Source organism: Canis lupus, chromosome 23, assembly GCF_011100685.1.
Source record: "Canis lupus familiaris isolate Mischka breed German Shepherd chromosome 23, alternate assembly UU_Cfam_GSD_1.0, whole genome shotgun sequence".
Taxonomy (NCBI): Eukaryota; Metazoa; Chordata; class Mammalia; order Carnivora; family Canidae; genus Canis; species Canis lupus.
In genome coordinates, this window is record NC_049244.1 from 45,302,121 (window position 1) to 45,325,372 (window position 23,252).

Genomic DNA, 23,252 nt, shown 5'->3' on the forward strand with positions numbered 1-23,252 from the left:
CCCGCTCCCTCTGAGCAAGCTGTGAGCAGTGGGGACAGGGTGGCACGTGTCAGAAGAACTGCACAGAATGGAGAGTAAGGGGTGGGCACCATGGACCCTTAAAAGGGTAGTGAGGGAGCGGGGCCCTACCAAGAAGACTGCATGCTCCCCAGAGTGAACTCTTCCCTCTGGCCCCACGAATTGAGGCAATATTCCAAAACTCACAATCTTGGTGCAGTTGAATTTCTTGCAAAAATCAGTGAGGGGAGCAGGTGGGGGACTGAGGCTGGAAACTGGGTTCCATCTCCCTCATCACAGCCCTTCCTTCCTGAGGATAGCGGACCCTACTGCACTGGCCTCCTTGTGTCTTCTGCGATGGCACAGCCTCAACGTTGTGGCCCTGGTTGTTCCCGTGGCCCAGGACCCCTCCCTCACATCTTCAGGCCACCAACTGGCCATTCAGGTCCCAGTGAGGAGTCATCTTTCAGGGTGTCCTTCCCCGACCCCCACGCACCTGGGGAAATTAAGTGACATCCTTGGCCCCACATCACAGGACTTCACACTATTCTGTTTCATTTTCTTCATCCAACTTTTTGCTGTTTGAAACCATCTTTTCACACGCATGACTCTCTTTCTTTTGTTTGCTTGTGTGCCTGCCTCCCAGCTTCTAGAATGTGAGTTCTACCAGGACAGGGACTTGCCTTGCCTTTGGTTTTCACAAAATTAAAGTCCTTGGTGTGTTGCTACCGCCTATAATAATGCCTAGGATATAGTAGGTGGTCAATAAATACTTGCTGAAAGCATGCGTAAAAAAATGAATAGATGTCCCTGAACTGCCATGGCCCACAGGAGTGGAGAAAGCATGGAGATACTTTGAGGTTCTTGCATTAGGGGTGAACTAATTTTAACTAAGTCTCCAAGGGGTCTTCAAGCAACATCTGGTTTATGTATGTATTTAATTGTACCTTACCTCATTGCAAAAGAATTTGCGGTCATTTTCAAAGATACATAGAGTGCAATAAAATTTTTAGAAAGGAAGTAGTGGATATAGAGGGGGAAATAAGCATTGAAAAACTAAGATAAAATGAGAGCAAGATTAGCAATTAAAACATATACCGTAAAGTTCTTTCTTCCTTGCCAGAAGTGGACTGCAAATGTGACTTTGAACTTTTAATAGCGAGTGACAGCTCATCTACACTAAAGTCCTTAAAAAGGAGAAGAGAGAACATGTAAAACTTGACTTTTCCTTTACTTTTTACCTGTTAGCCATGAATCATAACTATGCTAACGTTAAATGTGTTTCCAATTAAGTTTACTAATCTTCGTTACAGCAGTAAATATGAGTTGTTATCAATCAATATTTATTGAACATCTGTACTCAAAGGGCTTATGCATTCCAGCACATTCTCATGCCTTTCTCATGCTGCCCCAGTAACCTGGCAGGATCCCGACCAGTCCAAACATTTATGAGGAGCACAGCCTGCCTGAAGGATGGTTGACAAGGCCCTGGGTGATGCAGGTCTGACATGGCTTACTTCTAATTGGTAGAAAATTCTTATTTGAGTTTAATTTATAGGCTCCTTAATGATATTGAGGATCATTTTCTTCATACTGCCTGCCGTCTCAGCCCACTTCTCCACAATAAATCCCCTCAATTGGTTTAATCTTTTTCTAAAATTTGCGCGTCTTCCCAAATTTTGCTCATCTCTGTTTGTCTTCAGAAACTTTCTATTCTCCTCCCCCATCCTCCCATTTTCTCTCCCTCCTCCTCTTTCTCTTGCTCTTCCCTTTCTCTCCTTTAGACAGTTTTGAAAGGCAGTATAGAAAGTGTCAAAAGCCATTAGAAATTCTTTGGGCCATGGGATACCGGCCAAATTGCTTGATATTTTTGTACTTCAGTCACCTGTTAGATTATGATTATATACCGTTCCCTTTTAAAATGATCTCCTCTCAAGCACCTGGGTGGCTCAGGTGGCTCAGTTGATTAAGCATCTGCCTTCAGCTCAGGTCGTAAACTAGGAGTCCTGTGATGGAGCCCCGCATCGGGTTCCCTGCTCCACGGGAGCCTACTTCTCCCTCTGTCTCTGTTTATGAATGAATAAATAAAATCTAAAAAAAAAAAAAAAAAGAGAGAGAGATCTCCTCTCTCTTTCCTGTGTCCCTCAGCAGAAACTATATTTATTCCCGTTGTCCCGTATCTCCATGTCTCTGAATATTACCAGAATTCCCTTCCTCTCTTCTTGGCTTGGAGAACTCCTATACGTGCTTCAAAACTAATCCTAGATATTTCCGTCTGCAGAAAATCTTTCTGAATTGGCACACCCAACTTCTCCTCCGGGCTTCCCTGGCAACCTGTGCGTACCTCTTTATCTATCTGCTTGCCTGTCTATCTCCATAAGGACTATCAGGACAAGGGCTAGAACTCGAGCCTTCTTGTCTTTGATATCTAGCATATTTCTTGCTACATAGTAGTTGTTCAGTTTAAGATTGGTTGAACTAAAATGAGTACAGAACTGACCCCTGGAGAAAAATCAACCTATAAAGTGGTAGCATCATATTTCTTATATATCCCACACAAAGTAACATGCTTGCTTTCCTGGATGAGACTAAAAGAAACTTATTTTTATTACTTACCAATTAAAGATTTAAAACTCATCTTTGTAGGAGACAAAGCCTTTTTTCCCCTTGTAAAAATAGATCAGGAAAGTAGCATAAAGTACTGAGCACTGGGTTTGAATCCCTCTTCTGTACCTCCTGGTTGTGAGATTTGGGCTAAATCAGTTCATCTTCCTAGACTTCAGAGTCTGCACCTATAAAATGGGCATTGTAACACTCACCTCTCTCATGTCTTGTGAAGATTAGATGTGATGTGTCTGCGAATACACTTTTAGAATAGCATATATTTCCTTTGCAGATGTTAGGTAATACATTACTTGGGGAGAAATCTTGGTGTCTAGATTTAGGTGCTCATCCAACTCAGGGGTGGGAAACTATTCTGGCTGCAAGGTTAACTGGAGATAATATTCCTTTTTAAAAAAATCTTTAAATTTTATTTTAAGTTGGCTCCACACCCAGCATGGGGCTCAAATTCGCAACTCTGAGACTAAGCGTCGCATGCTCTACCCACTGAGCCAGTCAGTTGCCCCAGCACTATTCCTTCAGGATCAAGATTCAACTGTCAGGTAATTTGCACATTTACATTTCCGGTTACACCATTTCATTAGATACTAAGAGACTTTCCGATATAGTTTGCATAAATGACACTGCTTTGGGAGGCAGGGTGTCGCTGCATGCCAAATCCATGGTCTCTACAGGGCGTGTGGAGTGTTCCCAGGGCAGAGGATGACAATGTAATTTCACCAAGGAAAGGTGGGGGCAGGCCTGCACAGTCCAGGCAAAGCCAGTCCATGCACTCCAAACACAGGGCCGTGTGGATTGTGATTATTTCTACATGGCAATTGACACCTTACACACATAAGGATTTGTTGGCTAGAGGATGTCTACATGCCAGTCCTTTAATTTTTCTTTGCTGCTTTCTAATTTTACTGTGATGATAACAAACGGAACCACAGTGCTTCCATCAGAAACCAGAGCATGTCCATGAATAACTAACAGACTGCATACAGTTTTCCCAGTGAATTTTCAAAGCCAAACGTGGGTTGGCTTTTGTATATAAATTGCCAGTGCGCCTTTTCCATTCCGGTGGGAGCTCTCTGAAGGGAACATTACAGCTGTGATGAATAACAGTCCCTCTAAAGAAGCTGGCATGAGGCATGCATTTCATCCCACTGAGTGGAACACCGCGCCTGTCGCCAAATGTGCCGGGTCTCCCACCATTAAATAAATATATACATATGTCACTTGGCTTTGTTCCCAAGTCCTAGGCTCTGTAGAAACCAAGCACTTTATTACTATTAATAATGCTATAGTTATAATAGATGCAAAGCCAAGAAGTGGGAACTTTGTCCTTAGCATCTTTGATGAAATTTCCCAATGTCTGTTACTTAATTTTTACTTACCACATCCTTTAACTCTTCATTTGCCACTACTGGATAAATAGCAGTATTCTTTCCAATATATGCTAAATCTAAGCAGCTGACATTTTAATTAATGAATTTATAAAAATAATAACCTCTACCTCACAGACCAGGATAATAATTAACATTTATTATCTGGCAGGTATTTTTCTAATTATTATTAACCCTATTTTACAGATGATAAAACAATTCTAGAGAGGCTCATTGACTTGTCTCACATGACATTGCTAAAATTTGAACCCAGACCACTGTGTTCTAATGCTTCTCTATGGAAGTGAAGTATAAAAGCATCGTTCAGTAAATCTTTTCTTTTTTTCTGAGAAATAACAGAATCATAATTATTCTCATGTATAGAGATGTTTATTAGAACACTCGTTAGTGATCTCTCAATAATTTTTGCGAAGATATTTTATTTCGTTTTGAAATGACATTAAAAAAATAACTCAGGTTAATAGTTAGACAAGAGACCAATGGAGGCAAATATCCAGTTTTCCATTTCTTTTAAAAATTGTATTAGCGGGCAGCCAGGGTGGCTCAGTGGTTTAGTGCCGCCTTCAGCCCAGGGCCTGATCCTGGAGACCCAGGATCGAGTCCCACGTCGGGCTCCCTGTGTGGGGCCTGCTTCTCCCTCTGCCTGTGTCTCTGCTTCCTTCTCCTCGCTCTCTCTCTCTCTCCGTCTGTCTCTCATGAATGAATAAATGGAGAAAATCTTTTAAAAAAATTGTATTAGTTGCAAATTTTTAAGATAACATCACCCGGCCCTTGGATTATTCCTATAAACTTAAATCTATCCTTCCGACTCCACTCTCCCCACCCCACCACTAACCTGAAGAAGCTTCATGAAACTGCAATTTGATGGCTTGGCTCCCAACTGCATCCCCGTTACATCTCCTCCCCTACTTCTACAGTGAACCTATTGCCAGTGGAATCAAATCCAAAATCCTCATGTCAAAGTCTTCACCAATGCAGTTTCATCCTAATGATCTGTTTTTATTTCCTACAATGAATCAATGTTTACCCTTACTTTAAACCTAGAGTGGTGCCTTACCAATTATTCCTTAATTGCTAAACAATTAGCAATGAAGTGTCTGGCCATGAAATATATTGTCAGCTCCTTAGGGACAGGTCTCCTCTCGTAATTTCTTTTGTATCCTCTAGGATAATGCTAAAGAAACATTAGGTGCTCCATATGTACTCACTGGGTAATGAAGATTAGAATTAGCCAAACTTGGATTTAAAATCTCAAATTTCTAATTTGTAATACACTCCCTAACTTTGTAATTTTATTTAAATAATGTTCTAGATCAATCTAAATACACAAGAGTAAATGTTGAGTTCCATAAGGGATGACATAGCCATACAGTGGCATACTGTGCAGCCATTTTAAATAGTGTTCTTGAAGAAATATGAGGTTAAATGCTTTGTAATATATTGTTAAATTTTTAAAATGCTATGAAAGGTATGTACAGAATAATCCCAATTGGGGATAAAAACTCCAAAATTAATAAGACATTGAAAAGTACTCATCCTAAAGGAAAAGACTGATGATTTGTACTTTATAAAAAAACTTCTATTCTTCAAAAGACACCTTAAACAGAGTATAAAGACAAGCCTGACAGAGGACTCATATCCAAAATATATAAAAGAAGTCCTACAGATTATTAAAAAAAAAAAAGACAACAACATTTATAAGATAGGCAAAAGGCTTGAACAGGCAAAAAAGAAGGTATCTAAATGATTGATAAATAAATGAGAAGGTGCCAAACATCATCAGTCATCAGAGAAATTCAAATAAAGCCATGATGAGATACCAGTACACATCCACCAGCTGGCTAAGAAACAAAACAAAAACCCCCCACAAAACCAAAAATTGATAATATCAAGTGTTAGCAGGGATGTGGAACAACTAGAACTCTCTATTACTAAGGGGAATGTCAACTGGAACCTCCATTGTGGAAATTCTTTTTTCTGTTTGTTTGTGTTCTGGAGAACTTCCAGATACCTCTGGCCACAGATGTTGGCCTTCGACTTTCCTTCTCCCACTTTCTGGGACTTCCGATCACCATTCTCCTATGGTCTCTTGCTTCTTTGATTCAGTGACTTCTTATTTCTTAGTTCATTTCCTATTTCTGCTGGTATGTGTATTTTTTGATACTTTCCCAAGAAAGTATGGATAAGAGATAAATGTTTGAGTCCTCTTAGGATTTTGATGACATTTCTCATTGTCTCCCAGTATCTAACATTACTGTTGGTAAGCCTGGAGCCGTTTCATTCCTGTTTCAGTGAATGTGAACTTGAGAGAAATAAGCACTAGAAGCTTTAAGATCTTTTCTTAACCCTGGTGTTCTAGAATTTTTAAATGATTTGCCTTGGTTTATCTCCCACCACTGTCACTATGATTGACTTCCTGGGGTCCCTCCCTTTTCATCTAAAACTCATAATCAGTTCTGAATAATTTCTGTGTAATTTCCTCCTTTTCCCCAACCATGCACCCCTTGTTTTAACTCTCTGGATTAGAGGTAGCTGTTGGGCCTCTAGGGTCATTTCTTATCTTTTTCCTTTTCTTTTCTTTCCTCTTTTCTTTTCATTTCTTTCTCTTCTACTTGTAGTATTTCTGTGACTTTATCATCCCATCCCTCACTGAAATTTTCATTTGGGCTATTATATATTTAGTTCTATGAGCTCTTGTTATTTGATTGTCTCCTTTTCACCAGCCTTGATTTGTTTCAACAGATGCAGTAGCTTTTCTCTTGAGGGATATGAATTCTAACCGTTTCAGAGATTTTTTTTTTCTGGTCTCTTCATTATCTTTCATTGATCTACATTTCTTTACTCTGTACGTATTTGTTTTTGTGTCACTTTCTTTCATAGTGGAGGTTTTCTCCATTTTGGCGATCCTTGGCTTCTGTTCATATTTTAGAGGGAGGAATTAAAAAGCGTGAAGACTCTGGGTGTGTGAGCAGCGTGTGTCACCTAGTGGGCTCCCCTGTAAAAGAAGAAAAGGCAAATTCTGAAAAAAAAAATAATGTTCCAAAATGATTTCCAAGGAAAAAAGTAACCCATTCAGTACCAAAGATTCACGTAATGAAAATTTTGCTTATAAGAGAGTAATTGGGCAGCTGCAAAAGGAAATAATTAAATTGTAGAATCCAGTTCAGTTGTACAGAGAGAAAGTTAAGATGATAGATCTTCAGTAAAGCAGTTCCATAGCTTATAACAAAGTCCAGTAGCTCTCCTGGTTCTAAATAGGTAACAGAGGGGCACCTGGGTGGCTCAGTCGGTTAAGCATCTGCCTTCAGCTCGGGTCATGGTTTCAGGATCCTGGGATCGAGTTCCACGTCCATCCTTGCTAGGTAGCCAATCTGCTTCTCCCTCTCCCTGTGCCTCCCCATTCATGCTGTCTCTCTCTCTCAAATAAATAAAATCTATAAAAAAAATAAACAGGTAAACAGAGCTTCTTTTAAAGCAAGTATTTAGAAGATGAATCTGACCATTGTTTAAAGACTTACTGGTGCCTAATGGAAAATTTTGAAAAACATAATCTAGAGACAATCCCGTGAATATAGTGTATACTTCCTTAGGGTTTCCTTTCTTCTCTGTTTTAACCAGTTTACAAAATTTACATTTAAAAGCACCTTGGCTGCTTAAGAGTTCTGTGGGTTGTTGGTTTTTTCACTTTGCACTTCATGGTTTTATTTCACCAGTAATTAAAACTGCACTAAGCCAGAAAGAGATGAATGAAAAAAATATCCCTCAAAGCTGCTTTTCCTGTCTTGTTAGCAGAAAGTCTTCAAAACAGAATAGTCTTAAAAGTTTTCCAGGTGATACTGGATTCACTGAGATACTCAAGGGAAATGAAACTTGTAAATGCCATCAAAGCCTTATTAATTCACTTTCACGTATTTGCCATTAAATCATTTTGTCATAATAGCCTCATTAATTCATCACCCTTGTTTTTCCTCCCTTTTCCGTTCTCTTATTATTACTTATTGGTGACCTCAATGTGTAAAAGCACCTTTAGTCTCTTTTGTTTGCTAGCTCCTCTGTCTGATTTATCTGGGGGGAAGCAAGTAGAAGGTCACAAATGGTGACCGCCTGGCTTCACACAGGTGTGCTTGGAGGGTGGCTCATTGATTAATGAGCGTCTCATTTTGAAGGGAATTACTTGGCTGGTTTTTTACAGCTTGACTTTCTGCCCAGTGAGGTAATGGCAGAAAGTTTTCACTTGCCTAAAGACGATTCCTTGTAGGTTGTATCAGAAAGGAGCTGAGCATTGCAATTTAACTTGTAAGACATAATTTGAAATATGGAGAAAGTGCAGCCAGAAGACAGATTGAGTGGCGTGGGGAATCAAATACAGCCGAGGGCCAAGTCATCCTGCTTCATAACGTGCTGTGGAGCTCGCTCTTAGCCATACAGGAGAATCACTGGTGGAGCTTTTAAACAAATACCCCAAACTGGGCTCCATTCTGTATCAACTGAAATGGAATCCCTGGGAGTAGGGCCCGGGAATTTGCTATTTTAAAAATCTTCAGATGATTCCAATGTACCGGTGAAGGTTACAAAAAACTCATGTAACAGGACAGGATACATTAAGCAGTGAATAGGAATAATTAAGCTCTGGCTTCCCAACTCTGGCTCAGACACACCATGGGAGAAGGTGCAAAGACAGAAGGTGTGGGTGTCAAGAGATTTTCCGACCCATTGGAGAGACAAGATAAGCTCGAATGAAGATAACTGAGAGCAGCATAAGGCACAATATAATCGTGGATGCTATACCTATGGGATTCTAGGAAGAAAATACCACTGTGGATAGAAGTAGTAAAGGGTCTTCGCAGGGCAAGTGTTGAGTTAGAGCTTTGTGGGGGGAGCAGAGGTGGCTCCACACTATAGGTGACACAAGAAGTAGGGGAAAGAGTGTGCTCAAGGGGGTGGGAAATAGTGAGCAGATTGTGCTGGAGCTTGGTTGAGGGGTGGCCTGTTCTGGCACCAACACCATCCTACGGTGAGCGCTTGACATCAATTTTTACTGTAACTCCTCAGCAAAGTACCATGCACGACAGATGGAGAAACTTGTCCCCTATTCTGTTGGAGGATTCCAGCTAGGCAGCCGGGGACAAGGGAGGACCAACGAGAGAAGTGGGAACACCTGTTATCTGCAGCTGTGACATCAGAGGGGCGAGAGTTTGCAGGATCAAGGTGGAGAGACTGGAGCAAACTGGTGTTTAGTGCAAGAGAATCTGAGGGCCTTGTCAGGAGCCCAGGTGAGGGTCCAGGGGCTCAGAAACCAGGGTCACTAGACCCAGGGCGGAAGGTCAAAAGTTGACCAGAACTCGACACGGGAGAGAGTGCCTCTGCCTTCAGCCAGGCAGCACCACGCTCCGGGCTTGTGTGTGACGCAGGAAGTCCTGACATGGCCCTCTGAATGCTACAAATATTTTGTGACCTTTACAAAAATTAGCATTCAGGTTTTGTCTTATTATTGGGTAAAAACATGACACAGTGTGATTTTTAAGCAACATGCCCCTCAGCCTGCTTACCCCGTACCTGACCCCGAGCTAGAAGGAGACATTTTGGCACCTGGGGCAGACAGCAGGCGATGTTCTCCTCCAAATCAATTTTATAATTCATGATATGGCTCACAGATGGGCATTATTAACAGTGCGCACCATCTGGCAGTTTCCTACTTTCAACCATTACTCTTGCTAAAGAGATGTTAAGCTTTCAAAATCATTATTTACAATTGTCATGTCCTCTAAATCTCAGGGCTTTAGGTCCGGCCTCCTTTCCTGGGCTTTACTCCTCCTGGGCCATCTCTACCCCTGCCAGGCGAGGGTGCGGGCACGCATGCTGTGGGCACACAGCGGCATGCAAACAGCTAAGAGTTGAATGGCTCAAGTCTTAGGCTCCTGACAGTATATAAAAGTATTAACAATGTTCGTGGAACCCAAGAGACCGTGTCCACACAATAGGAACCCACCGTGTGATGCGATGAGTCCCCTTAAGGGAACCAGGGAGGGCAGGAGATTCATGGGCTCAAAGAAAGCAAGTGGTATAGATGTGACTCGAATTTAGTGTGTGGGATTCCTGAAGCTGAGAATTTCTTTTGGCCACGTCCTGCTCTGACCCCATGTGCACGGCAGAGAGGCATCAGCTCCGACCCTTGTCTCCCAGGACCTTAACTGCACCAACCAGGCTGGAGTAGGAGATAAAGAACAATTCCTTGTTAGCGTCAGATCCCAGGCAAACATGAGGAAGAGGCGTCAGGTGCTGAAGCAGACCCATGCCCCAGAGACTCTCTTTGGAACTTACTCTTTGAGATTACTTAAGATTAAATTCCTATTTCTAGGCTTTTTTTTTATTATTTTATTTTTTAAAAAGACATTTTATTTTATTTATTTTTTTAAAGATTTCATTTATTTATTCATGAGACACACACACACACACAGAGAGAGAGAGAGAGAGAGAGAGAGAGAGGCAGAGACACAGGCAGAGGGAGAAGCAGGCTCCATGCAGGGAGCCTGATGTGGGACTCGATCCCAGGACTCCAGGATCAGGCCCTGGGCCGAAGGCAGGCACTTAACTGCTGAGCCACCCAGGGGTCCCAAGCTTTATTTTTTTATAGTTGCATTTTTGAATGGGTATTTTAGGCACCGAACCAGATCTTGAAATGACACAAGAGGATGCATCGTGAATAGTGAGCTTCCTACCTTCCTCAGTCAGGGTTCCAGCAGGAAATGAAATTCACCTCCAGAATGTTCAAATTTGGGGACTTTAAGGAAGGGACCACTTGCAGAGGTGAGGGCAGGGGTCAAAGGAGACAAAGGGGCCTGGACACCCTGGGAACTAGCAACAGCTGAGGAAGAAAACGGTGTGGCTGGAGCCCAGCGGGGGCTGGGCCTAGCTGGGCACAGAGCAGGTGTTCCCGGCATGGCACCAGAGGGGGGTGAGCGTGGGGGGGAAGGGCAGGCTTTCTCTTTGCCCAGCCTCCGATCTCCTACCACTGTCTCCCACTGGCCCAACCCAGGAGGACCTCAACCCTCGAGGGAAATGGGGTGATGGAGGCCCTGGAGGACAGATGCTCTGCAGGGAACAGAGCACAGAAAGGAAAATGATGAATTGGGGAGAGACCCAGATAACAGGCAACGTAGCACCCCCAACCCTCAGTCCTACAAGGCCTCCAAGGCAACAATTATTAGCATTTTTTGGGGGGGTAACCATCCAGAAATAGTCTATGTATATACCAGCTGCAAGTGTATATGTCAAACCATTTGCTATGCAAATAGTGGTAAAGTCTTCCCTGCCTCCTCCCACACCCCTGCCCTTGCCTTTTAGTCAATATATCTTGGATTTGGCCCCTTCTGGCATTTATGGAGCTACCTTGTCATTGGCTGTCTTGTCATTGGAGACGAGAGCGTAGTCCCCAGAGAGCCAGCATCGGTGTCACCTGGGACCTTGTGAGAAATGCAAACAAGTTAGAGACCCTGGGAATGAGGCCCCAGGAATTTGTGTCTTAACAAGCTCTCTGGATCATTTCATGCACACCAGAGTTCCAGAATGAGGCTGGGACCTCACCTGACCAAGGCTTTGGCTGCTCAGGTGTCAGTGTACCTCAGGGACAGGAGAACAGAGAGTGCTGCAAGGCTTTCGTGTCCATGTCGTTCCACCGAACCTACCAGCAAGAAAAACAGAAAGCAGCACGTACTGATGCAGCCTCTGACATCAGCTCTCAGGGCAAATCAGAATCCCAAAAGAGCAAAGAAAGGAGAGGCTCACTCACTTCCTCCAGACACATCTCCCTTTCTCTCTTTTTGTGTATATTTAGCTCTTTGGACACAGATACTGTGCTTTAATATGTTGGGTTGAGTATGTGATGCAAGCAAGCTAAATATAATCGTGAAGACTCATAGTCACCCCATGCTTAGGGTTGGCATCTGCTGGGAACCCACAACTATGAGACTCACCACCGCCTTGGTCCCTTAGGGCACTGACTCCCTCAGGAGGACCCCGTCAGGCATTGCTCTAGCTTTGTCTCGTGTGGCTCCAGTACCCACTGCATCTAAGGCCACTGCCTTCTATGCCCACACAGAAGATGGGCATCCGGTCCTCTGGAAGCTCGCAGAACAGCCTGAGGTTTGGGAGGCACTTGTTAGCCCTGTAACCCTAGGGCCCTCTCTGTGCCTTGGTTTCCCCACCTGTAAAATGGCAGCATTAGAAATGGCAGGGCTGCTGGCTTGCACAGTTCTGAGGGGGCATCCCTGAATACCTGAGTAGTGCTCCCTGTAGGGTGAGGGCAAGATGGATGATTATAATAGAATCCCCCTTCCTATGTGATATACATATATGTAATGGGTTACTATTCAGCCATCAAAAAAAAAAAAAAAAAAAAAATGAGGGCAGCCCGGGTGGCTCAGAGGTTTAGCGCCACCTTCGGCCCAGGGCGTGATCCTGGAGACCCGGGGTCGGGCTCCCTGCATGGAGCCTGCTTCTCCCTCTGCCTGTGTCTCTGCCTCTCTCTCTCTCTCTCTCTCTCTCTCTCTCTGTGTCTATCATGAATAAATAAATTTTTAGAAAATCTTTAAAATAAAATCTTTTTTAAAAAATGAAATCTTACCATTTGCAATGATGCGGATGGAACTAAAGAGCGTTATGCTAAGTGAAATAAGTCAATCAGAGAAAGACAATTGCCATATGATCTCACTCAGATGTGGAATTTAAGAAACAAAACAGAGGATCATAATGGAAGAGAGGGAAAAAACAAAACAAGATGAAATCCGAGAGGGAGACAAATCATAAGAGACTCTTGACCATAGGAAACAAACTGAGGGTCACTGGAGGGAAAGGGGGGAAGGGGTCACTGGTGATGGACATTAAGGACGGCACGTGATGTGATGAGTGTTGGGTGTTATGTAAGACTGATGACTCACTGCCCTCTACCTCTGAAACCAATACTACAGTACATGTTAATTAATTGAACTTAAATTTTTAAAAAAAGAAAAGAAACCCCCTCTCCTGGTGCCTAATAGTGGGCGGCACAGTTCTGCTGTGTGGCAATGAGCTGTGGGAGGAAGTGCAGTGGACGTCAGACAGTCTGGGATTGAATCCAGGCTCTCTTCCTTACTTAAAATTCTGTGACTTGGACCAGTCATTCACCTCGAGCAATGCGGCTGGCATATTAATGGCGTGCGATAGATATTTGTTGAAGGAATGAATGTGCACTTAATGAGTCTCAGTTTCCTACTCTGTATAATGGGAACAAGAATATCATTTACTTCATAGGGATAAATTAATATTAATCGAGAAAACATATTTCAAAAGTTCTGGCATAATGGAAGGAACCAAATATGTGGGCAGTTACCGTAAACATGTGCCAGGGGCTGTCTTGAATACACTGCTGAGTTTTTGGACCTGGGTTATCGTGTCTGGGTCAGACTCCAGGCATGGAGTCAGTTTAGGAACAGAACTCAGTCTCTGTAAGGCCTGGCAAAAGCAAAGGAGAAGGAGTGGGTGCATGACCCCTGGTTGTAGTTTAGATTCACACTGGAGCTTTTAAAAATTTACAATTAAGTCAAATCCCTGGTCACGGATCTTGAGCATGGATATTTTTGAAAAGGGCCCCAGGTGATTCTAAGGTACAACCAGAAGTGAGAACTCTGATTTATGGACACCTACTATGTGCCAAGTGTTATGCTAGATGCTAAACAATATTATTTCCTTCACTCCTCACAACAACTCAACATATTAGATATTTTGTCCCCATTTCACAGGTGAGGAAATCAAGGATCGGGTGCTAAAGAAACATCTGGAAGGTCACAGACCAGTGTGATGGATCCTAGCATGGAAACCTAAGCTAGGGCGGTCTGACTTTGAAGCCAGTGCTCTTTTCACTGCTTTGTACCACATCTCGGAAGGGTTCTCCAAGGAAAAAGTCCGGAATGCCCTATATGATTTCTGACTTGTCTCTCACAGGGCTGAGGCCGGGCAGGTGGTGGGCTCAGCGGCTCCCATCGTGTGGGCAGGGCGCAGCAGGGGTAGACAGTGTGCGCCTGTGCTCCTTCATATGGCAATGGGTCATTTACAGCAGAAAAGTATGGGAGCTGTTTTCCTTTCAAAATAAGGGGTATTTCTTGGTAAAATGGCAAGGAAATTCCTGAAAGCGTCAGAAATGGAGTTTCTATTTCCGGCTAAGAAAGATTGGTTTTGTGGCAGTAATTGATAGCTTCCAATGTGAGCCAAATCCAAACTGCTTACAAAATATCAGAGTTTGCATCCAAGGCAGACTGGCCCTCTTGCACGTCTGTGATTGCGACATGGTCTGGATTCTCTTTGAGTCTAGAGATAGAGTTTTTCACTTGTGAATATCACTGTCCCATAACTATGAGAGATGACACTCAGAACTCATATGGAGACAAACCCAAGGTTTTTGTTGTTCTATGAATAATTATATCCTTCCCCTTAAAAGTGCCTTTAGAAGCAATGGGGAGGGGGGCAAGAGGTGGGGGCGTGGATAGCACTCCATTTGGTTATAAATTCACTTGGGCCCAAGCTGCATATTTGGCTGGTTGGCCAGGGTATATTTCAACAACTGGATAACCAAATATCAGGACCTCTGGGAATAAAATTTTTGCCCAATTAGTGATCGTATAAGCAGTTTGGACTTCCATAGTTTTTGTCTATAAATTACCATCGAATAACCACTATTGGAAAGTGATTTAATCTCTTACAGAGTTTTCTGCATTCATTAATGAAGGCGGGTTGGGGGCAGGACTGCATGATCCAGAGAAATTTCCAGTCCTGACATGTCGTGCGTCTCTGACGTTCTATTGAATTGACCGTTTAGGTCAAAACTTAAAATAATGTTTCCTAAACTAAGGACTGGGCTCCAGAGTAGGGCTCAAAATATAATACTGTGTATTAGAAACAGAAGACTTCAGAGCCAGCCAGACTCTGCATTCAAATGCTAGAATGTTCCACACTCCCCATCTGAGCCATCCCTTTGGGCCTCGGGGTTTTCCTTAATAAAATGGGAATAAGTGATAGTTCTGGCATAGAGTTCTTGTGAGGATTTAAGGAGAGATACAGAAACGGTATAGTAGTGCATAACGTGTCATTATTGTTTTTATGATTAATGGGATGGTCTGACTTCCTCAACCACCTGGTCCGCCTCTACTCTGTAGCACTTGGAGTTTGAGGATAAACAATTATGTTGAGACTGAGGGCCAGGAATTAGGGTGTACCAGAGGCTCCTTATCTCAGTGGTGGCATGGGGAATTATAGCTGGGAAGATGTTGACTGGGCATGAAAAACTAACCTAGAATAACTTATACCTATGTTGAATGTATGCTTCTTGCTCGGGTTTAGTGGGCTAGCAACACCTCTTCCTTCTTCCTCCGAATTTGGAGCCAAGTAAGAGGTAGACACATAAATGAGACGCTTTGCTACTGATAGACCTGGCATGGAGGATGTGGCTTAAGCAGGTGGCACACGGATCCCAACACTCGCCTCATTTCAGACTCTGCACAGCTTCTCTGGAAGATGCACACCGCTACAGGCCCTCCCCACGGCCCACTTCCCTAAGCTCAGAACCAGCCTCCCCTGCAGCTGGGAGGGAGCACCCGTCCCCTGAGTATAGTCAGCTCCTTCTCCCAAATGCACCATTCTGGGGAGTCTGCTTCCCCCAGAGGGGAGAGACTGTAGTTCCTGGGAGGGAAACTCTCTGGCTTCTTTTTTCCTCTCTCTTCCCCAGAAACCGAATGGTTAATCCATCCCTTCTACGGGGAGGTGGGGAGGAAGCGTCCCCTTTGTTAACACTTCTTATCTTGGATCTGCATGCTGTGTGCTTGTCCAAAACTGTTGGAATGCTTTATCAAATGAGAGTGGAAGGAAATTTTATTTGTTCCAGGGCTCCCCACTGATCTTAGATATGAGATTCTATTGGAAAGGACTATGCACACACAAAGAGCAATATTTGGCTACTGCAGTGGAGGTATTAGTTATCTATTGTTGAACAACAAATTACCCCAATGTGGTGACTTAAGACAACAATAAATTTTTCTTATCTTACATCGTCTCTGCTGGTCAAGGATTCAGCAATGGCTTAGCTGGGTGGTTCTGGCTCAGAATCTCTTCGGAGGTTGGAGTTAAAATGCAGTCGGAGGCTGTAGGGCTATAGTCATTTGAAGCTTGACGGCAGCTGGAGGAGCCACTTCCAAGAAGACTCACTCACGTGACTGCAGGTGGGAGGCCTCCTTTCCTTGCCCTGTGGCTCTCTCCCTAGGGTTGCTCAAGTGTCCTCGTGACACGGCAGCTGGCTTCCCCCCAGAGTGAGTGATCTCAGAGAAAGCAAAGCCGAAGCTGCAATGTCTTTTGTGACCTACCTTTGGAAGTCACCCTTGCACCCTTTTTCTACATTATCTTATTGGTTATACAGGGCAGTCTTGTTCTTTTCTTTTCTTTTCCTTTTTTTTTTTTTTTTTTTTGAGAGAGGGAGAGAGTACATGAGAGAGCAAGAGAGAGCATGCGTGGGGGGAGAGGCAGAGGAATAGGGAGAAGCAGCCCACTTCAGGGCTGGATTCCATCACCCTGGGATCATGACCTGGGCCAAGGGCAGATGCTTAACCCGCTGAACCACCCAGATATCCCAGGTCAGCCTTTGTCAAGTGTGAGCAGGCCCCACAGGAATATAAAGACTTGGAGGGAGGGATAATTGGGACCATCTCAGAGGCTGGTGACCACAGTGGGTGATCTGCTGAAGACAGTTTTGTTGTTTTTACTCCTTGCAAGAGAACAGTCGGTGAATCCCACCGGTGGCCTTTGAGAGGCTTCAAAGCCACCTCTCGCTGTCACCCCCAGGGAAAGCATTATTCATCAGCCTTTCGAGAATGTAGGCTGAGACAGGAAGATGCCAGGCAGACAGGGACACCCTTTAATACAAAGCAGTGGCAGGGCTAGCTCTCCATGTGTGGGGGATGGCACATGACTCCTAGACATTATTTTCTGAGCACTTACTTTGTGTAGGTGTTACAGTTCACACACAGGAGCACATTTCCCTCCCCGCAACAGCCTGCAAGGTGGGGCCTGTTTCCATTTCCATTTTACAGATGCAGAAACTCAGGCTCAGAGAAGTGAAGTAACTCAGCTGTAAACGGCGGGGCCGGGATGTGATGTCAGACCAGGTAACTTTGGATCAGCACGTCCCAAAGCAAGGCACGTCCAAATCACCTCGGGGAATCCAGCTGAAATGTAGGTTCTGTTTCGGTAGGTTCAGGCCAGGGCTAGGGTTCTACATTTCTTTTTCTTTTTCGGTTAAGATTTTATTTATTTATTCATGAGAGACACAGAGAGGGGCAGAGACACAGGCAGAGGGAGAAGCAGGCTCCCTGCAGGGAGCCCGATGCAGGACTCGATCCCAAGACCCCAGGATCACCACCTGAGCCAAAGTCAGACGCCCAACCACTGAGCCACCTGGGTGCTCAGGGGTCTACATTTCTGACAAGCCCCCAGACAATGCTGCTGCTGCTGCTGAGGCAGGAGGCTTTTGAACTCCTCTGGGCAACTCCAGCAAGGGCTGGGGACATCCTAGCATGGCATCTGGCACAACTAACTGTCAAACAAATGGTGGAGCTTCTCTGTAGAGAGGAGCTGGAGCCCAGGACCCTGTCTGCTCTGCAAGCACTTATGCCTGCAAAGGGGGAGGCAGAGAGACGATGGGCTCATGGGCTTCTACCATCCACCTAGAAAAAAGGGGCTAGGAGCCCCAACCATACTCTTTCTGAGGCCTCTTTCTTTACCTGGGGCTGCACCCTCCTGTCGAGCCATCACCCAGAAGTCCCTGAAGGCTATCTGCTTTTGGGACCAGGCAGGAAACTGTGTTTCCCAACCTCACCAAATACAGCCTTCTCAGTGAAGGCTTCCCAGTTGGGGCAGGGGGTAGGGCTGTTGAGTTCTGCGTGTGGATGTGGGGGCGCGGAGGAGGCACCCCCAGCTGGGCTGGGGAGCTCTGGTCCTCCTCTGCTTGTTCGTCCCCTACCACTGTGTGAGAGCATAAAGCCTCTAAGTATACGCAGTATTTCCCAGAGAGACAGGATAATGAGTGTTTTTCTTAGCTCATCCATAAAGTCAACATATAATACATTCTTAATCGCATTTAGGAGCATTTATTCAACCGAGTGTAACTACTAATTTCAGAGAATGCCCAATAATTCTAATAATACTAATGTTATAGCACAGTCGGAGTGCTTTGCTCCAAACGCTCCAAGCGGTCCCTCAAGTTTGGCTTTGGGGGCAAGGCTGGCACTTTGCTCCAGGAGAAAATCTTCATTCACGTGGACTCTGTGTCCAGCCTTCACTGCTCTTGGGTTTTCCAAGGTGAGGGCCTGATGCTTTACCTCCTTTCATCTTCCCATCACTCAGCCACCCACCAAGGTGGTTTCTGAAAGCCCTGAGTAGGGACTTGAGAAATTCTGTGTGGATTACTCTCCATTTCATGGCTAACCTCCTTCCCCTCGGTCTCACACAGCCTGGAGCCAAGGACAGAAGTGAACCAGAACCTGGATTTGACCTTCCTAGAGCCTTCCTTCCCAGCAGGCCCACAGAAGGAAAAAAAGGTTGCTTGCAAGCACCTCCTAATCTTCCTAGAGATAAAAATGCTGCACCCCTCACCCTGCAAGGAAAAGGTGCGAGGCTCTCCGTCTTCAGGGCTGGACACCTGAATCTGAAACATTTTCAGGAAACACGCTGAGTGAGACTGGAGAAGTGAGTCAGAAAGGCCTGGAAGCAAACATGAAAACACTCATGAATGGTGAACTGAGGTCCTGGTGAACTGAAAGGCTTACCAGGAGAAGGCTGAAGACTTTTCTGCTTGTGTCCCCCTAAAACATGCATGATTAGCCATTCGGAAACTTCACGGGCACTACTGTACCCACATAGACAACAAAAAGTATGCATATATGTGACAAGCATGCTATAGAACGAGAGTTTAGGCCTCCCCCAGTGAGAGTTCTGTTCCCCACCAGCACCCCTGGCACCCCAGTGCCTCCTCTTGGGTGGCCTCCGGGAGCACCTGCCTCCTGTGGGCGACTCCTGTTTGGAATTAGAGCTGGTCCCAGCCCTGCCTGGCCTTTGCCACCATATCAGCCCTATAACCGTGGGGAATGCATGTGACTTTCTACACCTTAGCTAGCTCCTCTGTGAAATGCAGGAATGGTAGTCCCTCCTCTGCAGGGCTGCTGTGAGATCGAGGCCAGGCCAGGGCACCATTTAGCACAGACCTGGCCCATGGCATGTGTGCAGTAATTTTCAGTGATGACTTGAAGCCCCCAGTTCAGAAAAATGATCAAACTTTTGGAAATAAGGCCAGAGAAAGGATGCCCGTGTGTCTTGCAATGTCATATTGGAAAACGCTGTCTGTCCAGCGTGCCTGCGTCAGGGTCGCAGGACCCTATAAGGAAGGAACTCTGGCCCGTGGTAGTCTATTGGTGAATAGACTTCCTGAAAGTTTGATGTTAACTAATTAGGTTGCATATGATTTTTGTCTAATAGAAATGCAAGTTGTTCTTGTTCGGTGGGATGGATATCCGTAGAGGCTACAGTTGTATTGCTTTGGGGTTTTTTTTTTTTTTTTTTGGTGTTTAATTTAGCAGTTTGATTCTAGCGTCCTGTCTTCTGCTGATCATGTATACATCAATCTCCTGCATGTTCCTTTGAACCAGCTTTACCATCTTGCTGGCTCCCTCATTAATTAGTTCAATAAATCTCTGACACAGGTACACTGTATCATTGAGTAGGAGACTCATGATTGAGCTTTTTGAAAATTCTACTTTGACAACAATTAATTCATCTTTCTGCTTTGGTTGCCAGAGCTGGATTCTAGTGACTGCAACCAAAATAATATTGACGAAATGAGTTCTATTTGTATAACCATAGTCACACCGTCTCTTTTATCCCAGCTTTACTCGTCAAGATCTCAGTTACCAGTCACCTCAACCTACTCTAGAATATTCTCAAGGGAAATTGTTTCATTCCCTGATTGACTTGAATAATCAATTCTTACCTTCCTTTTTAAGGCAGTTAGCATTTTCTTTTCACTCCATTTAATTCACAAAATGGTTACCAAAAAACCCAAATTAACACAATGGTTTTTAAGTGGTGGGACTTCGATAATTTTTTTTTCTTGTTTCCTACTTTGCTTTTATCAATATTCTCTATATCAATGATTTGCTATACTCATAGTGAAAAGATTTAAAAAAAACTTCACTTAAGAAAAAGTGTGCACCTGCTGTGTTCACGGCACGGGGGAAAACTCAGCAGGGAACACAGTGTTCTGCACCTCACTGCTCCTGCCTTTGACAGAACAAAGGTGGAAGCATAGCTATGGAACAGGACAGAGTGCAAGTGCAGATTGAGAAAGAACATATGGTGCCCAGGAGAAAAAGGCTGCGGAGGGGGTGGTGGGGAAAGAATTGTGTTGGAGGATTAGCCTTTGATAACCTTATTAATAGCCAATAGCTAGTATTTAACGTACGTTTGTTACATGCCAAACATCCATGCATCTCCTTTAACTCTTCATTTTTAAAATTGTGTGAAAATATTTGATTTACCATCGTAGCCATTTTTAAGTGTACAGCTGAGTGGTGTTAAGTATATTCGTTGTTGTGAAACAGATATATATATATTTTTTATTGTTATGAAACAGATCTCCAGAACTTTTGCATCCCACAAGTATGAAACTCTACACCCATTAAATAACTCCTCTTTTCCCACTTCCCTGAGGTCCTAGTAACCACCATTCTGTTTTGATTCTATGAATTTGACTAACTTTAGACACTTCGTGTAAGTGGAATTATATAAGTATTTTTGTGACTAGCTTATTTCAGTCAGCATAATGTCCTTAAGGTTCATCCATGTTGTAGCGTGTGATAGAATTTCCTTCCATTAAGGCTGAATAAGATTCCATTGTATGTACGTGTCACATTTTGTTTATGCATTTATTTGTTGATGACTTTTTGGGTTGCTTCTACCTCTGAGCTATTGTAAATATACTGCCATGAACACCGCTGTGCAAATATCTCTTTGAGACTCTAGTTTCAATTCTTTTGGATATATATGCAGAAGTAGGATTGCTAGATCATACAGTAGTTCTATTTTTAAGTAATCCCCATGGAATAAAAAAGAAATCTATCTTTTCCTCGGTATGGTTCAGAGTTCTCCCCAGCACAGTCTTTGGTAGAGGACTTAGGCCAAGAGAATAAAAAAGCTCTGTGAAGAACCAAATTCGTTTATATTCTGAAAGACAAAAAGTTTCTGCCATATTTTGAGGTCTTATTTTAGCTCCTTTTTTCCTCTTTGGAGAAGCTGCTCTTTTAAAATAATTACTCTTTATTTTATTTATTTATTTCTTTTTAGAGAAAGGAGAGAGGGCATGTTAGGGCTGGAGGGAGAGGGAGAGAATCTTAAGCAGGTTCCACAGGTGAGGCTCGAACTCACCACCCTGAGATTATGACCTGGAGCCAAAATCAAGAGTCAGGCACTGAACCAACTGAGCTACCCAGGTGCCCCTAAAATCATTAACCTTTAAAATGACACTCTCCCATTTATCTGCCCACACTCCCCCTCACCAATTTCTGGTATTAAAAAACCCAAGTCTTAAATATTTCATAAGTATTATATTGCCAGGCACAGTGCAGGGCTTCTTAATGGATTATCAGATACAGTCACCTCAGCCGTCATACACCCATCTGCAATGTCCTACAGCTTTGCGTGCTGTCATTATTTTACAGATGAGGAGACTGAGGCCTGGGGAGGTTCTGTATCTCACCATACGTCATAGAGCTTGTGGCGGCACCAGAGTCTTGAGCACCTGCTCCCCAGCACAGCCCCATATCTAGCCTCAGCTCTGCTCCTGTGTTGTTAAGTGATCCTAAAAATGAATTCCCTGAAGATATATCATCAGGATGGGGAGGAGGATGTTTAAGTTGCTGGGATTTCCTTCTGTCTGGTTCTTCAGAGAGGCATATTCAGATGTCTGGAAGTCAACTGGTTTTGAAACAAGAACAAGGCCCTTGATATCCATATGGAGATTTGCTATTCTGCCTACATTTTAAATTAACCTTATTGATGGATTTCCTGCCAAGCTTAGTTCATTTATTATGCATGTTCCTTTTGGTAGGTGGAAGAAAAAAAAATATGTGAGAATTATCCTCTAAATAAAGCGATATATAAGCCAGGCTCATAAATTTTCTAAAGTTTATTTTTGTTTGCCAAGCTCTTCTGTACTTTTTTGGGGGGGATAAATGTGTTTATTTAATACAAAGAAAAGCAATATTTAAAATAAGGATATTTTAGTAGTAAACAACTAGGAGAGGATCTTTTTTTCCTCTTTCATTTATCATTGTCAGCTGCACACATTCCCAACCAGCAACCCAGGGGGGAAATTTATGGCATCGAGATTGGTCAGCCAATTCACTATTTCTTCCTGATTTTAAAGAAATTTCAGCCTCAAATCCTAACCTAAAATGTGTCATCAGATGATTGTGTTACAATGGTTGGGCCTAAAACTCATTGCAGGGCGACAAGTCAGGATCAGGATTCCCTGGGGGTGACCTGGAGAGCAAGTGCTCTTTGGGCTGTTCTCATCTTGGGATGAAAAAATATAGATGAAGGAAGGAGAAGATAAGAAAACATGACTCCATTTAGTGACATTACCTACGATGGCCAGACAATACAGTTTGTCTGGAATACTCTTGGATTTGATGATCTGGGGAAGATAGTGAAAAAAGGAATTTGCATCAGTGGCACATATAAATGGCTACTTTGTAACAGTACTATCTAAGTCTAAACCAAGTTTGAGTTGAGGGGAAGGAGAGTGGATCCCAAAATAATTCAAAGCTTAGTGATTGCTCCAAATAGGTTGGAACTCTAGAACTTTGTGTCTGACTGGGAAAAATAATCACCCAGTTGATCAATTATATGTGGGCCTGTTCAGAGAATTTCCAATGGAAACTTAATTCCAACATTTTCAGACCCTGTGTTCTCTTTTATAACAAATTTTTAAAAAATATTTTATTTATTTACCTGAGAAAGAGAGAGCGCAGATGAGGGGGCGGGATGGACAGGGGGAGAAAAGGAAGCAGACTTCCTGCTGAGCAGGGAGGCTGACATCGGCTCCATCCCAGGACCCTGGGATAGTGTCCTGAGCTGAAGGCTGACATTTAACTGACTGAGCCACCCAAGAACTTC

At 43.6% G+C, this 23,252-nt stretch overlaps 1 long non-coding RNA gene across 2 annotated transcripts; it reads right to left on the reverse strand.

Annotated features, from left to right (window-relative positions):
* Positions 1 to 238: 238 nt before the first annotated feature.
* Positions 239 to 16,225, reverse strand: LOC111091895. Of its 2 annotated transcripts, XR_005376739.1 has the most exons (8): positions 16,081 to 16,225; positions 11,592 to 11,688; positions 11,397 to 11,470; positions 6,019 to 7,002; positions 5,065 to 5,181; positions 2,614 to 2,789; positions 1,096 to 1,184; positions 239 to 493 (listed from the first exon to the last, which is right to left on the reverse strand). It is a non-coding gene; the product is annotated as an uncharacterized LOC111091895 (long non-coding RNA). The 2 variants fall into 2 exon arrangements; XR_005376738.1 differs by lacking the exons at positions 239 to 493; positions 1,096 to 1,184; positions 2,614 to 2,789 and having other exon boundaries at positions 4,629 to 7,002; positions 16,081 to 16,222.
* Between the last annotated feature and the right edge of the window lie 7,027 nt (positions 16,226 to 23,252).